Raw genomic sequence first — 17,482 nt, 5'->3', positions numbered from 1 at the left:
GTTTAGTTCTAGTTTAGTTCTAGTTTAGTTCTAGTTTAGTTCTAGTTTTGTTCTAGTTTAGTTCTAGTTTAGTTCTGGTTCTAGTTTAGTTCTAGTTTAGTTCTAGTTTAGTTCTAGTTTAGTTCTAGTTTAGTTCTAGTTTAGTTCTAGTTTATCTCTGGTTTAGTTCTAGTTTAGTTCTAGTTTAGTTCTAGTTTAGTTCTAGTTTAGTTCAAATTTGTTCTAGTTTAGATATAGTTTAGTTGTAGTTTTGTTCTAGTTTAGTTCTAGTTTAGTTCTAGTTTAGTTCTAGTTTAATTCTGGTTTAGTTCTAGTTTAGTGCTAATTTAGTTCTAGTTTAGTCCTAGATTAGTTCTGGTTTAGTTCTAGTTTATTTCAAGTTTAGTTCTAGTTTAGTTCCAGTTTAGTTCTAGTTTAGTTATAGTTTAGTATAGTTCTATTTTAATTCTAGTTTAGTTCTAGCTTAGCTCTAGTTTAGATTTAGTTTAGTTCTGGTTTAGTTCTAATTTAGTTCTAGTTTAGTGCTAGTTTAGTTCTAGTTAAGTTCCAATTAAATTCTAGTTGAGTTAGATTTTACTTCTAGTTTAGTTATAGTAAATTCTAGTTTAACTCTAGGTCTAGTTTAGTTCGATTAAAGCTAGTCAAAATTAGGGTATTCGAAATTCTTGTAAATTGGTTAAAGTTTTCGCTCTGCAGCTTGCGATTCCATTTTAGCTTTCTCTAGTCATAATAAACCTTTATGTGTGTGCATTCGCAAGTATCTATCTATCGTTCTCACTTAAAACTTGTTGCTATTGCATGTTCATATGCATTTATATTAGTGAGGACCCAATTTTGTAATTTTTGCATTTTCGATGCTTCCAATGTTTTTAGTTTTAATCATTTTTAATGTAGAGATACAAATTTTTACTGTACTGGACAGTTTTGATCACAGGGTGAACAAAGGGTTTAACAGCGTTCTAACGATTTTGAATTAAGATCGCATAATTAGCAACCCAAAGAAACAATTTGAAATGAAATATTAGAAAATGGGTTACGAAATGGATTTTTGAAAATAGTTTTAACAAATTTGTGACCACAATAAAAATTTTCTTCGGAATACTGTAATTTCAAATCAATCCTCACCCTAACCCAATTTCTAATTCTCATTTAGCATTTTATAGAATAGAAATCTATTTTTCTAATTTATTGAAATTTCGTTAAAAAAAATTTTGAAAATATGTATACAATTTGAAGTTTGTGCTATGCATGAAATTTTATGATGACCGTGAATGAACTTGTTAGATTTGAAAATCCAAAAATTTAAAAATAAGGTCCATCCTAATTGATATTTACTTAGTTACATATAGAAACTTGTACTTATATGATTATATACTGTAATATTTCTAGTTGTAAATATTCTATTCTGTTGTCGTTGGTTAATTTTCTTTTTGCAATTCAATGAATTTGCGTTCTAAATAAAATTTATTCTATATTGTTATTATTATTACAATATTATTTTATTTTTAGTTTATAAAATGGGGTATTTAATTTCATGTAAATTGATGTAGATGAAAATGTTACTTAAACAATTTTTTGTAGAAATATGTAATTGAAAAATAAGTTTATAAAATCGATTTGACCCTGAGATATACAAAAATTTAAAAAAAATTATATTAATTTGTTTTTAATATGAATGAAAATTATTTTAGTAAAGTTATATAATAGTTTTTACTGCTTTCAAAACTTTTTTTAAAAATAATATTTATTTAATTTTCTCTTCTAGTTGAAAAACTTGCATATACCAGATTCGAAGTTATACATATTTCATTTAAATATGATGCAAATTGTAGAAATAGTATACATCTCTCCCCGCTGCCAAGAAAACTAATTTAGCACTTAATATGCTTCCTTAAACTCCTGGCGCTCACTTATTTATTTTACGGAAAATTGCAAAAAAAGGAAAACTTAATAACTTAGAAATTAACTCAAACCAAAAACCATTTCATATAAGCACAAACTCTAAAACTCATTCTCGGAATTAAGAAAAAAATATAAGGATTCATATAAAATTTCTAAGTTTTAAGAAGAAATAGAAGAAAAACCTATATAGGCGGAGTATATTAATGTTTCCCCCACACATTTATACTCACATGACTATAAGTCAACTTTAATTTGCATTTTTCATAAGTGGCCTTAGGTGCACTTACTTAAAGCCAACATTTTATGAAATCACACATCCAAACCTGCATTCTAAACTCCTCTAAGTATGCTACAGCATTTGTGTTGTAGGATATAAATAACAACAAACAAGAATATTATTTTATGAGAAAAACAAATTCTCATACTTTTTTTTACAACACACGAGAGAGCAAGAAGAAGGAGAATAAAAAAAGAAATTAAAATAACAGGCAAAGTAGCAATCCAAGTATAAATACAAGGATACTAAGGATGTAAATTAGAAAAAGTATATATAATATCTCATTCTATCCGAATCATTTGAAAATAATTTAAATATTAATTATGAAAAATTCAGGACCTATATAGCAGGCTTTGAATATGCCCTACACTATTGATGTATAAAGGCAAGTTTTTAAGTTTTGTTTAAGTTTAGTTTAAGTTTAGTTTAAGTTTAGTTTAAGTTTAGTTTAAGTTTAGTTTAAGTTTAGTTTAAGTTTAGTTTAAGTTTAGTTTAAGTTTAGTTTAAGTTTAGTTTAAGTTTAGTTTAAGTTTAGTTTAAGTTTAGTTTAAGTTTAGTTTAAGTTTAGTTTAAGTTTAGTTTAAGTTTAGTTTAAGTTTAGTTTAAGTTTAGTTTAAGTTTAGTTTAAGTTTAGTTTAAGTTTAGTTTAAGTTTAGTTTAAGTTTAGTTTAAGTTTAGTTTAAGTTTAGTTTAAGTTTAGTTTAAGTTTAGTTTAAGTTTAGTTTAAGTTTAGTTTAAGTTTAGTTTAAGTTTAGTTTAAGTTTAGTTTAAGTTTAGTTTAAGTTTAGTTTAAGTTTAGTTTAAGTTTAGTTTAAGTTTAGTTTAAGTTTAGTTTAAGTTTAGTTTAAGTTTAGTTTAAGTTTAGTTTAAGTTTAGTTTAAGTTTAGTTTAAGTTTAGTTTAAGTTTAGTTTAAGTTTAGTTTAAGTTTAGTTTAAGTTTAGTTTAAGTTTAGTTTAAGTTTAGTTTAAGTTTAGTTTAAGTTTAGTTTAAGTTTAGTTTAAGTTTAGTTTAAGTTTAGTTTAAGTTTAGTTTAAGTTTAGTTTAAGTTTAGTTTAAGTTTAGTTTAAGTTTAGTTTAAGTTTAGTTTAAGTTTAGTTTAAGTTTAGTTTAAGTTTAGTTTAAGTTTAAGTTTAGTTTAAGTTTAGTTTAAGTTTAGTTTAAGTTTAGTTTAAGTTTAGTTTAAGTTTAGTTTAAGTTTAGTTTAAGTTTAGTTTAAGTTTAGTTTAAGTTTAGTTTAAGTTTAGTTTAAGTTTAGTTTAAGTTTAGTTTAAGTTTAGTTTAAGTTTAGTTTAAGTTTAGTTTAAGTTTAGTTTAAGTTTAGTTTAAGTTTAGTTTAAGTTTAGTTTAAGTTTAGTTTAAGTTTAGTTTAAGTTTAGTTTAAGTTTAGTTTAAGTTTAGTTTAAGTTTAGTTTAAGTTTAGTTTAAGTTTAGTTTAAGTTTAGTTTAAGTTTAGTTTAAGTTTAGTTTAAGTTTAGTTTAAGTTTAGTTTAAGTTTAGTTTAAGTTTAGTTTAAGTTTAGTTTAAGTTTAGTTTAAGTTTAGTTTAAGTTTAGTTTAAGTTTAGTTTAAGTTTAGTTTAAGTTTAGTTTAAGTTTAGTTTAAGTTTAGTTTAAGTTTAGTTTAAGTTTAGTTTAAGTTTAGTTTAAGTTTAGTTTAAGTTTAGTTTAAGTTTAGTTTAAGTTTAGTTTAAGTTTAGTTTAAGTTTAGTTTAAGTTTAGTTTAAGTTTAGTTTAAGTTTAGTTTAAGTTTAGTTTAAGTTTAGTTTAAGTTTAGTTTAAGTTTAGTTTAAGTTTAGTTTAAGTTTAGTTTAAGTTTAGTTTATGTTTAGTTTAAGTTTAGTTTAAGTTTAGTTTAAGTTTAGTTTAAGTTTAGTTTAAGTTTAGTTTAAGTTTAGTTTAAGTTTAGTTTAAGTTTATTCCTAGTTTCTTTATAGTATAGTATAGTTCTTGTTCAGTTCTAGTTGAGTTATAGTTAAGCTCCAGTTTAGTTCTTGTTCATTATATCCCAAAAATTTTCCGCAATCTCTTGCTAAGTTTGTTTAGTATTTGATAACGTTAGCCCTATGAAAGTATACTTTCTATAACTCAGTAGTGCTGCAATGCCAACAAGACTCTTCTTACAACAAAATTTATGCTTTGCTAAGTTATTTTCCTTTTTAATAAAATAACAACAACAACTTACAGCAAACAACAAAAGTATTTATACCACTACACATATACAAAAGCGTGGGAATATTATGAGTTTGAATTAGAACAAACAAAAACAACAAAAAAAAAACAAGTCAAAATGCTGAACTGCTTAAGACTTGTTTCCTTGTATTTTGTCATTTAAGCTGAAAATAATTACAACTACTTGTAGTGTTGCTGTGAATTTTTCTCTTTTCCCTCTCTAGCTCTTCATACATTCAACTCAAACTCATAGACTTGCTAAACTTGTAGAAATTTCCGTTTCCTTTAACATGTGAATTTGTTTTAGAGAAAATAAAAAAAAAGAAAAATAGGAAAATATATATGGCTGTTGTATGAAACGAACATGTTCATATGCGAGTATGAACAAGAATGTTTTTGAAAAAAAAGAAAAATGAACAGGCTGCAATATAAAGTTTATGTTTTTCTTGATTTTTTTTTTCATCTCCTAGATTTACTTTTTCTGTTTTGATTTAGTATCGTATGAAGGAAAACAGAAACAGTTGTTTGCTTATGTAGAAGGTTTTGCATGTAAACAGTTGCTAACAGAAGTAATGAAAAGAATAGCACATGGTGAACCTGAGATTTTGGATATACCTCCAGGATAATACGTTAATAGAGGTCTTCAAAGTCTCTTTAAGTGAAGACTTTCATCGATTTTTTATCAAAAACAATCCGTTTATTCAAAAGTCTTGAGTTAAGTTAATGATTTGCTCTTATTGATCTTGAATTTGCTATTTATTTCTTCCTCGCTGTTCCTACGGGCTTCATAACTTTGAATTGTGTTCTTGTTATGCTGTTTTTTTTGTTCATACTTGGCAAAAGGATTTGGTTAGTGCATGTATAAGTTTTATTTTTTAATATCTTAGAATTAGACAAGCAAATAAGAAGGAAAGAGTCAAGAGTGTGAGTTCCATAAACTAGAACGTTTTGTTGGATGGGTTTATATTTATGTATGTGAAAATGTATGATGTTTATTAAACTGAATATACAAGAAAGAAACGTCATATTAGTTTTTATTATTTTTTTTTGTTATTGTTGTTGTTGTTGCTGTTTGTAGAAAGTTGCACAAAGCAATCTAAAGCTTACATACACATAAACATATTGCATTTCAGCAAAATATGCAAAGACACACAAACACTCACTACCATAGAAATGTTGGCAAACAAATGGTCATATATATTAAGATTAACCCTTTAAGTGAAGATATGCAGCAGAAATTAATCTTTATAGTAGTCTTTGTAAAGTGGTAGTTGGAGAAAAGCCAAAATGTGTTTAAAGGAATAAATAATAATTTATTGTTGAAGCACAAAGCTTTAGAGAGTGCTGATGAGCTTTGAAATTTTACATAAACTTCAAACGTCTTATAACTGGTTCCAAATCCAAATCTTCCAAACCATGGCAACATTCAAGATTTCGTTCTGTAGTGAACGACAATCGCAATGAAATTCAAATTCAAGAAAACACATCATATTTGAAATGAGTTGTTTTTCAACACATCAGGAATCAATTAATTTAGTGCAATATTTTTGAAGGATGGAGTTTTAAAGCGGTATATTTTTTAATCTAATTGAATTAGTGAAAAAAGAATTAGTTCGGAATAGATGCGAATAAAATTGTTCCTAATATTTCCAATCCTATAAAAATTTGGATACAAATTTTAGTTTTTAAAACTCAATAAATATGTAATATGTTGTAAAATATGTATTTACTAACAAAACACTATTAAATTTTCAATGTTTTTTAAATTTGTCATTCTAAATAACAATTTTTAAAAAAAACTTGACAAAACGGCAAAGAGAATCCCGCAATTCCTAAAAAATTGGAGCGAAAATCCCAAAAATTGTATTTTTACAATTTTGCCCATAGTGTCCACAATTCCTTTGAATTTGAAAAAATACTTTGGGGATAAATAAGGAACACATCAAGGTTTCCAAAGCTGCTTTCCGTTTTCTCATCCCAGCTTTGGGTTTTTAGAACATGTGGTCCAAAGATGATATTTTGATAAAACAATTGGTCAAATTATGAAGGGCGTAAGGGCGACATATTCCAAAAATGGGACATGTTATACCAGACTGTTCTCTATAAAGATATCTTAAAGAAAGTTTTCTTTTAATAAAAAAAAAGTTAAGTCACCTTCAAAATCTACTATTTTTTTAATTTTTATATTGAATATCGTTTATTTTTGAATCCATAATCGATATACCTCTGAAATCAGTTATATATGATTAGCAATTTAGTTGCTAACTAACAAACAAAATTCGAGTTCATTCGTTGCAAAAGTAGGCTCCATAAAATAACTATTATAAAATAAGTTTTTTGTTTGTTATAACACAGTGCAACACGAAAAAAATAACCTTTTTCCAACACCAGTACGTCATAAAATACCAAAAAAAGACCAGTGTCTCCCAGTCATGCACTTTTTATGGGCCTCCAAAGATATGGGGCCTTGGTGTCATTTTTGCACAAAAGTGATCATTTTCATAGGCTTATATCTTAGCAAACCGTTCAAAATTCAAAGGAAACAATCTATTACAAAAATGTACCTAAGATCACAATAAACAACTCTCTAGAACATATGAACTTCTAGGAATGATTCTTAACACCGTTTAGATAGGTCAGTATAAGTTACTAAGAAAAAACTAAAGGATTTAAATGTTCATAAATTATTGGGTCATAAATTATTATAAACTAAAGCCTACTTTTAGGCACCTTTAAAAAAAATTATTTTGAATTTTTTTAAGTTTTTGCGATATAGATCTTGAAGATGAGGTTTTTTTGATTTTATATGTTCACAATTTTTGTTCTTTATGACAAGGGCTCCAAGTTTGCCTCAAAGAGTAAATCAAAATTCCGAACTGTTTGTAAGATATGAGCCTGAGAAAATTATCACTTTTTGCAAAAACTACACAAATTACATACAGTGTACTCGTATGGTCCCTGAAAATGGGTGAAATTTTTTTTTTGTTAAAAAATATATTTTGATGAAAATAGTGTAAACAAGTAAGAAAGCTATATTCGGCTGTGCAGAATCTTATATATCCTTCACCAAATTATACTTCAAAATACAAATTTTAAATATTTTTAGGTAAATTAAGTTTTTTTCCAAAGTTGTTTTTTTATTTTTTTGGAAATTTTTTTTCGAATTGTTATTTTAAATAATTTTTTTTTAAATTTAAAATTTTTTTTTTTTTAAATATTAAATTTTTTTTTATATTATTAAGCCATGTCCGTCTGTCTGTTGAAATAAATTTTCTGAAGACCCCAGATATCTTCGGGATCCAAATCTTCAATAATTCTGTCAGACATGCTTTCGAGAAGTTGGTTATTTAAAATCAGCAAAATCGGTCCACAAATGGCTGAGATATGAGGAAAAAACCAGGACGACCACGATTTTTGACCTATTTTTGACCTATTTTTGACCTATATCTGGATTACTAAGACATTAATGTAAACAATATGGATATCTAATGATAGATATTTCAAAGACATTTGCAACGACGTATATAAGAACATAGTAAGTTGGACCTACAATAGGTCAAAATCGGAAAAAGTATTTTTTTAACCCGAATTTTTTTTTCACAAAAAAAAAATAAAATGAAAAAAAAAAAATTTTAAAAACAAATTTTAATATTTAAAAAAAAACAAAATTAAATTTTTTTTTTCAAAAAATTAAAAAAACAACTGAAAAAAAAAAAAATTTTGTTTACCTAAAAATATTTAAAATTTTGAAGTATAATTTGGTGAAGGGTATATAAGATTTGGCACAGCCAAATATAGCACTCTTACTTGTTAAATATCCATATTGCCTATATTTATGACTTAGTAAACCAGATATTGGTAAAAAATAGGTAACAAATCTAGGTTGTCCTATTTCTTCCTCATATCTCAGCCCTTTTTGGAACGATTTTGCTGATATTAAATAGGAACTACAAACGTACAAACTTATATATACCCTTCTCACGAAGGTGAAGGGTATAAAAATCGAGAGTCGCGGTATATGGCTTTCAAATAATCTGCTATAAATTGAAAATTTGAACAAAAGAACAAGACTATGAAATTAAAATAAGACCTCGAAAAACTGCCAACATTGTTATTTTAAACACCTGTAGATAATATCCATAAAAACTTACAAGCTTATTTTAATAAAGATAGAACTTACGGAAGGGTTACGAACTGTCATACTCAGCTCACATTTTGACATTTATGAACACTATACTCTGGCAAATCATCATGAGTACATAGACGCTTGAACAAAAAAAAATCTCGTACAGATCTATCATGCATTTGTGCAGCCGGCCCCCAAAGGATTAATATGGCTACTTATTCTTGAGATTTCTTTCATATTCATACATTATGAACACATGAAGGCAAACAAAGTAATTAAGACAGAAAAAATATGCAAAAAAAAGAAAACAACAACTACAACTAAATAAAACAATGGCCCTGGATAAAATAAAATGGCTAAATTAAAAATGTAAAGAATGTAAAGTAGGCTGGCCATAAACATTCTCAGAAGAATATTAATCAAGCCGACAAAATCCTTCAACTTTATGCATGCACCAACAAATATAATAAGCAAACATAAACGAGAATTTTTTTTGGAAAATTTTCTTATTTGTTTAAAAGTTATTATACATATAAAATGAAACTCAAGAGAGAAATATGAACCAAAACTTCCATGTAAAAAAAGCAAAATTTAAGATTCCTAAAAAGTATTCTGAAAGAAACCCGAAAGCTGGAAAAGCTGGAATTTGTTTCTCTTCTTAAATTCTAGTAACTTTACTGAGATTCCAGACATCATAGATAATTTATGAAAAACCAATATGATCCCAACATAAGCTCTTTTGACATATTTTGAACATATAGATATTGTTTTAACTTAATTTAAGTTTTATAAAAGTGTTGAATAATTTCATTAATTTGTTATTTTTCTAGCTTAGATCTTGCTATATCTATATGTATATTAATATTAAAAAAACTATATAAATTTATTAAGTACTTACCAAAATTTAAGCGGCTTTCTCATTGGATAACTTCTCGATATGGTGTAACCTAAAATTAGATTTTGTAAAAAATACCAAAGAAAATCTGATTAGTATTGCATTCTTTTAGACATGGTTTTTTATTAATTTTTTGTTTTTCAAATATAATAACTGTTGATAATTTAAACAAAAAATTTAATAAATTATAAAAAAAAAATTCAAAAAATATTAATGATGTGTAATGCTTGTGAATGTTTATTGTCTTGCTAGGAAGTGTGATTCAATAATCTGGTTTTTAAAACGCCCCTTAATATTTTGAAACTTTTAAATATTTAGCTTAAGTCTGTTTTTAAGATACGTATGTGAATTAGGTTTATTGTGATAAGAGTGAAAAGAAACGCCTCTTAAATCAATGTGATTTTGTAGAAATATAAAAATGGAATGATAACTGATGAGTAATTGGAAGAGTTTTTGTAGTAAATTAATAGAATTAGCTTTAAGTGGAAGTATAATATCAAGAAATATATAAAATATTATCCTATCAGTATAACATGCCTATTCTTAAATTTACTTTATTTTAAAATGACTCATTTATTTGCAAGTTTCCAGCAAAAATTTTGTGAATTTTGGTAATGGCAACTAGTTACCACATACATTATTTTGTAATGAGTGGTCGTTACCCAGCCCGTTATTTTATTTAGTAGAGTATGTACTTATTTCATCAAAAGCGTTTACCTTCGACTCTACTTGATTGTTCGCACGTAGTGAACAACCACGAAAACCAACCATGTACTTATTTTTATACAGGTTTGTAATGAAATTTTTCATTTGTCACAGCTATCTAATGTGTTTGACTGCAAAACGAGATGTTAGTGGTTAAACATCAGTCGAAGCCATTAATTTGTTGATCATACTATATTAATTTATATGTTTATTTTAAAATCATTGTTAACATACGATTCGTACTTGGAGCAGTGAGTAAGCAGCTGGACTTTCAAACAATCGAGCATGCCGGTTCGATACACACACAAGGCAATTTTTTTTGGCTACATTTGTAAGCAAGACGCATGAATTTTGTCAAATCGCAAACAAAAATAACTAGTGTGTCAGACAAATAATAAGTAGTTTTCACTTAGCTCCAAAGCTTGCTTACTAGGTAAGTAGAGTTTTTGCTGGGTTACTACAATATTTAGTAAGATTTAATTACTAGCAAAAGCTGATCTGCTATAACCATCATCCGCATTATTCGTGTCATTATTAATGTCATCATCTATTTAACTCACTAAATTGAATTACTTAGAGATATACAAATCATTTTTATAGTATTTATTACAGTTACATTTATTAATCGCATTTCTCTAGAATTTCCAGGACTAAAGAAATTTAAAGGTCCTAAAGTCAAAGATCAAAGAAACTAAGTAAACAATGTCTTATAATAACACATTTCAAAATTCGGCATGGTCTTCTTGTGCCGAACACTGTTTTAAAGGTTTTGATTATTTTTCATTCAAGATGTTGAGATGCAAAACGCGTTCAAAACACTTTGACACTTAATGAGGAATCTATATGAATCATTCTGTGCGAAATTCTTCTAAACCAGTGGTAGACATAAAGAGAACATGGAATATGCACTATAATAACATGTTATGTACTATCTTTCTCTGTCGTAAAAATAAAAACCCTGCGGAATTTATAGCATAACAACATGATGAAATTTGTGACAGAAATTGTTAAATTTTGTTGATAAATTACTTTGAGATCTTGATTATCAAAAGCTAGTAGGAAGCTAAAGATTTTATTCCAAAAATTATTGGAGAATATGTGTTGCTGACAGAATGTTACAATGGAACGATGTTAAGGGTTTCCTTTATTAATCGTATTGATGACATGAATCTATATATATAAAAATTAAATGGTCCATGTATGTAATGTCATCACGTGAGAACGGCTGGAGTGATTTGGCTGATTTTTTTTTATTCGATTCGAAATTTTCAGGAGATGGTTTGTAAAGAAAAAAAATTAAAAAATTACAGCTAAAACCGGCTTTTTTGAGTCCAGTCAATTGTAATAACAAAGCCCCTAAAGTATGCAGTACAAATTTAGATATTTTATTTGCAAATAAATAAGAACAGGCAGGGTTGGAGAAACTTGACGATCTAACATTAGTAAATGCTACCGGGCGAAGCCGGGCGGTCAACTAGTTTATTATAAAACTGAGCGTATGTAAGTAGTATCTATTGTATCTAAGTTGTGGATAATTTTCACTTCAGAATCATTTGAATTGAGTTTTATTCTGCTGACAATATAGGAATTTGGGTTCTGAGCATATCCTCTTCTAAGGATATTTTCAACTCTAACAGAAGATGAAAACAAATTGCTAATCTATCGCGTCATGTGTGAGAAATGTGAGGGTAAATGCTCTATTGCCTAAGTTGAACATCAGCTCTGGCATCGCCAATTTTGTCTTAATAGTTGATTAAAATGTATCATAAACATAAGCAACTGTTGAATTAAACATTCGCCCGAAGTTAATAATATAGAGAGTGTTATTTCAAAATATAACTTACAAATAAGCGACTTTTGTGCCAAAGAGAAAATTTAGGAAAATTGTGTGTGTTAAAAGAGTTTCTCAACTCGATTAAACATTGTTTTTATTTAATATCCAATATTGCTGAATCAATGACACGAATTTAAACAGTTACTTTATAATAGCTCAAACAATTGATCTAGCTGTGTGGAGATTTTACACTGAATTGTATTAGTAAATCAGACTTAGATAAATTCGTATATAACAAAGAGAGTGGCTGCACCCGATAACTCAGCCCTTCAGGAACAGATAATGGTGATCCATCTGTTTTTATGGGCTGTGTAAATATTACTATTTACAAAACTTATATCCGACCAATATGGAACACAATTCTCATGTGTGGGCCAGTCCTTCGAAGTCTCTTTTGGAGTTACTCGGCGGCATATAGGAGCTCTATTGACTCTCTGGAACATCATCGCAATGTAGATTGTGTTTCACTGTTCTACCGATACTACAATGGTATGTGCTCTGATGAAATTATGGAACTCGTCAATTTGTTGTCGACTGGACACAACACTGGCACAACACATTACAGGGAAAACTCGTTCTTCAGTCGTACTGTCCGTATGTGGAATAAGCTTCCTCCTGAAGTCCTTCCTGTCACTATCAATATATGAAAATTCAAATAAAATGTCCACAACCACTACTACCCTCTACTCTCACTCCCATAACCTAATTTCCTAGTTCCAACATAATGCATTGCATGATTAGGGGTCATCCCCTGAGTGCTGGTATAAGAAAGATTAAAAAGAGCTACGCTATCGGATCCACTATAATTTATTCAGTTTGTTTTGTCAACTCACCAAGGACGGATATAGCTTTCAACAACACACGCAAATCATAAAATAATTTTCATCCCCATTTCTGGATGAATGGGTACTTCGAAAACAAAATTTTAAAATTTGGGATGATACCAATACACATGATATCCAAGTGCATCCAATGCATCCCGGAAAAGTCACTGTTTGATGTGGATTTTGGACTGGCGGCTTCTTCGGTCCATATTTCTTTGAGAACTACATTGGCCAACTGCGAGTGCTATAGGTCGTTGATTACCAACTTCGATTGGTCAGAATTGGATGATTTGAACACAAACGACATGTGGTTTTAACACAGCTCATGCATCATTGGATATTCTGTAGGAGCGATATGAGGGCATGGTCATCTCACGTCGAGGTGATATGAATTGGACACCAAGATCGTTTGACATATAACTCATGAGCCAGAGTCATTGAAAATTAGACATTTTGGACCCAGTAAATCCGCGCAGACATATTCTATTCCATATCGTTAGGACTATCAAAAGAACACAAAATTTCGATGATATCTCACACACACTTTGGGAAGCGCTCAATGAAAGACCCTTGGGAAATGTGAATATTGAAATTTTCATATATGAGACATATTCTGTAAAGTAAATCAACAATGCTAACAAATTAGTGCCTTAAGAAATAATCAATTAAAACTATAAAACTTACTCTCAATATCACACTTCTAGCCTTGACTACTAAAATTGTTATTGATTGATTAAAAAATATTTATAACTAAAACTAAGGAAAGTAAATTAAAATTAAACTTATTAAAAATAAATGATATTGGTGTACTAATGTTAAGTTATTTTGTTTGTGGTAATTAAAAAAAGGATAATAATTTAAATTGTTTATATTGCAAAATCTATAGACAAAGTTTTTTTTTTAGCTTCAACTAATATTTAAACAGTATATATTTTTTTTTAGTTCTAACTTGTCTTTTTCAATAAATCTTTTCTTTTATTTTTTCAAACATAATTATTTGTGTGTTTTGTTATTATTATTTGTTTTTTTTTATGTTTTCAGTTTAATATAATTTTTCACCAATACCATTTTACGATATTTTACCCTTAAAAATTTTTGTGTTCATTTTTTTTCGGTTTGACAAAAAAACGACTTAAAAAGTCTGTTGCTACTTGAACGTGCACGTCGTCGTAAGCATCGTAGTCGCAATCGTTGTCGTAGTAGAAATTGTTGCTGTTGTTGCATTGTTGCAAGTAATGCGTCGTGTATGCTTGCTGCTTTATTATTACATATTTATTTTTTTTTATTTTTTTGGATTTATGTGAACGCGTTACACATTGCTTGAGGTAGAAGTTACTGGTGTTGCGATGTGTTGCAGCACATTACTGCTGCAACACCAGTTATACGTAGAAAACATATGCTCCATACTCTTTAGCATATTACAAAAGCAACACAAGCAAAAGCAAACGTAAGAGCAACACCAACATCAATACGACAAGAGAACAGCAACAGATTCCAACCAGCCAGCCAACCAACCATTCCAGTCATTATTTTACACCCACGTCCTACCACCTACTCCCCCCTCCTGTTTTCAACGAACGATGACAACAACAACATTCAGCAAAAAAGTAAAAAAAAAAACACAAAAAAGATGAAATCAAATATTGCATACAACAATAATATAACAACAACAACAAATAAAAAGCAGAATTGTGAAAAACAGAAACTCATAAAAATTATTTTGTTTTCGTTTATTCGCACTGTACGAGCATGTTGGATAAAAGTAGTTGTTGTTGTTGGTGTTGTTGTTGCTGTAGTAGTAATATTGTTATTGTATTATTGAGGGGGTTTTGGTTTGGAGTACAGGGTGTTGTTGCAGGCAATTGCTGTAGTAGTGGTAGCAGTAGCAGCAGCAAAAGTAGAAGCACATGTAAGGTGCATGATGATGATAATAATAAGCCGGCTGTAGACACCATGCTTTTGTATATTTTTGTTTGTTTATTTGCTTTTTTTTCTCTTTTTGTTTATTTATATTTTTGCAATTTTTATTTTGTTACGTTTTCGTAGTGATTTTTCGTTTTCGTTTTTTTTTTTTGGTAAATTTTTTTCTTATTTCTTTTACACGCAAGGGTATTATAGACGAATTTTCGGGTTTGTTTTTGTTTACGTAAAAAACATATGATTAACAACACTTTCTTATTTTCATTTCAGACTTTTATTTTAATTTTTTTTAAAAAAAACGCGGCAATTTTATAATATTTATGTTTTAATAAAATTAAATTACTTAAAATAACACTGTTTTAGTTAAATTTGTATTTTAATTTTTTTTCACTCTTTTAATTGCTGTTTATATACTCATGTTAAAAAAGTATTGCCTATTTTTAGGCTTGTTTTATAAAATGTCGTTTCTTTTTATTATTTTTCTAGTTATTTATTCATATTCGTTTGTTTGTTGTATGTTTTAAACATTTTTAATGAAAATTAAAAGAAACTTAATAGAAAACTCAAATGCTTACATATTCTGTAAAGATAAGATAGCAAAACAAAAATAAAAAGTGTGAAGGTTTATTGTTCGAAGTAAATATTAAAGTATACTTTTTTGTTAGGATCTTCTTTATTTATATCATTACAAAAACAATACAAGCAGTCTTTCAAATGATTTAAGAAACCTGTTCATTTGCCAAGAATACCATATTCCCATTTTTAATTTGGGCATTTTTCTATAAGTAAACGTTAAGCCCTAAAATTTTACTTATAAGAGAACTAAAATATTTATTTGAGGAGTACAGGGAAAGAACATACATTAGTATGACTTTAAATACGATAATGCCGATGTTGTCATTAATCAATGAATCATTAGTTTTCAAATAATTGGTTTAAATTTGGCTCTTATGAACTGAATTAAAAAGGTGAAAGATAATTTTGAAAAAAGGTTTTTTAATTTTATATTATTTCTTTTAAAGAAACAATAGGAAATTTCCCTATAATATGCAAGGACTTCGATCGAAACGATTCTTCAATATTTAATATTTTTCAGATAAATTATATTTTCTCCAATTAACGCAGGCAATGTGATATTCCAATGAAATTTTTTCGTAAAAATTTTGCAAATTTTGCGAATTTTAATCGAATTTATTGATATTGAAATTAAAACACCAGAGAATGTATTTGTGCTCATTACATGACAGTAAAGTATTCACTATTCAAGAAACATTGAATAAATTTAAGTAAAACATTTAAAAATATATTTTTGAAGAAATTTTAAAAATATTTCACCTACCAAAAAAATAATTTGTAATTAACTTTTATCTAAAATTTTATCTAAATTTTAAAATAAATCTCAAATCAAAAAAATATTAATTATTTCAAATTTAATTATCTAACAGCATTTTCTTTTATATTTACTTTAAAAAATAAAAAAACAAAGAGCAATAAATATTAATCATACGCCAACAAGAAAGTGCAATTAATATTAATCATACGTCACGTGGTATGATGGGTATAAATATGTAAATTTTTGTATAAGTTTGTTTTCATCAACCGATTGATTAATTTTCACAAGAATAATTTTAATTTTCGTATTACAGCTTTGAATCAATTAATTCTATTTTAGCTTAACCCATTTCGCTCCACTGTTCGATTTTTCGAACAGTAAAAATAAAATGTTTTAATCTTTTAGCTAATAAAAAACTATATCCCGACGTGATAATTTTCCTCCCCTTCGTTGCTAGGGTCAAATTTCTTCAATTACATTAAAAAAATTGTCTAAAAATATAAATTTTTTAAATTAATTTTTAAAAATAGTAAAAAAAATAAAATTAAAATAATAAACATGAAGAATTATTGCCAACATATGTAAATGTTTCATAAAACATAAAAAACATGATTTACATGCAAATGCGGGACACATATATGCAAAGTTATGCACATATGTGTCAACTTAACTGTTCGAAATTTTGAACTGGCTTTTCTGGGAAAACGAAAAATCGGAAAATTTTTTTGACCAGATATTTGCAATCAGGGGGTCATAGTTAACCTAAAAAAGTTTTTTTTATTAAAAAATAAATAAAAATTTGATATCGGAGCGAAATGGGTTAATTCACATAAGTTGTTTAAAATTAAGTTAAATTTTGAAATAGACGAATTTTAAGGAATAAAAAAACATTTTGTTAAAGATGTGTGTGGATTGATTTGTACGAATTAAAGCAATTAAAAAAACTCTATATAAACTCAAATACAAATCTTCAATAAATGATGGGATCTTCTTAGAATGGCTTTTTAAACTATTTGATGTGACTTTTAAACTTTATAGTGTTGCTTTGAAGCAAATTTAGAAAGCATGAAAAATTGTACAATATATTTGTCTATTGGTTCATATAACTAACATTTAGCACAATTTTAAAATAAAGTAGACTTTCATTTTTTATGTTTTGCATACAAATGTGGCTATTCGTGGTTGAAAATTATTGTATAAATCACAATATCGTTAGGTATGTAGATAATCATATAATTAATTTATTTTTTTGGGTAACAAATACAGCTATTAAATTTTTCTCTATATATGTATAATTTCCTAAGTTTTTTATGTATGTTTACTGCTTTCTGAAGCTCCCTTGAATAGTTGTAATAAGAATCGTGCTTTCAATTCTACACCAAAGACGAATGAATTTTTCTATAGGATATATGTCTCCGGAAAGTGTGATGTGCATACTTTTTTTAATATAAAAGTATAATTTTTTACTTCTTATTAATGTCAATTATTAAATTTCAAA

The 17,482-nt window shown here is 27.4% G+C and overlaps 1 long non-coding RNA gene across 1 annotated transcript in view; it reads right to left on the bottom strand.

Moving 5' to 3' along the window:
* The window catches only part of LOC135948909 (uncharacterized), a 199,789-nt gene that overhangs the window by 163,212 nt on the left and 19,095 nt on the right, over window positions 1–17,482 (bottom strand). Inside the window, exon 2 of the long non-coding RNA XR_010575844.1 lies at window positions 9,372–9,420. This is a non-coding gene — a long non-coding RNA (uncharacterized LOC135948909). The remainder of the gene's footprint in view (window positions 1–9,371; window positions 9,421–17,482) is intronic.

This window comes from Calliphora vicina, chromosome 1 (assembly GCF_958450345.1).
Source record: "Calliphora vicina chromosome 1, idCalVici1.1, whole genome shotgun sequence".
NCBI lineage: Eukaryota > Metazoa > Arthropoda > Insecta > Diptera > Calliphoridae > Calliphora > Calliphora vicina.
The sequence above is the reverse complement of the archived record's forward strand: the minus strand, read 5'-3'. Positions and strand labels throughout refer to the sequence as shown.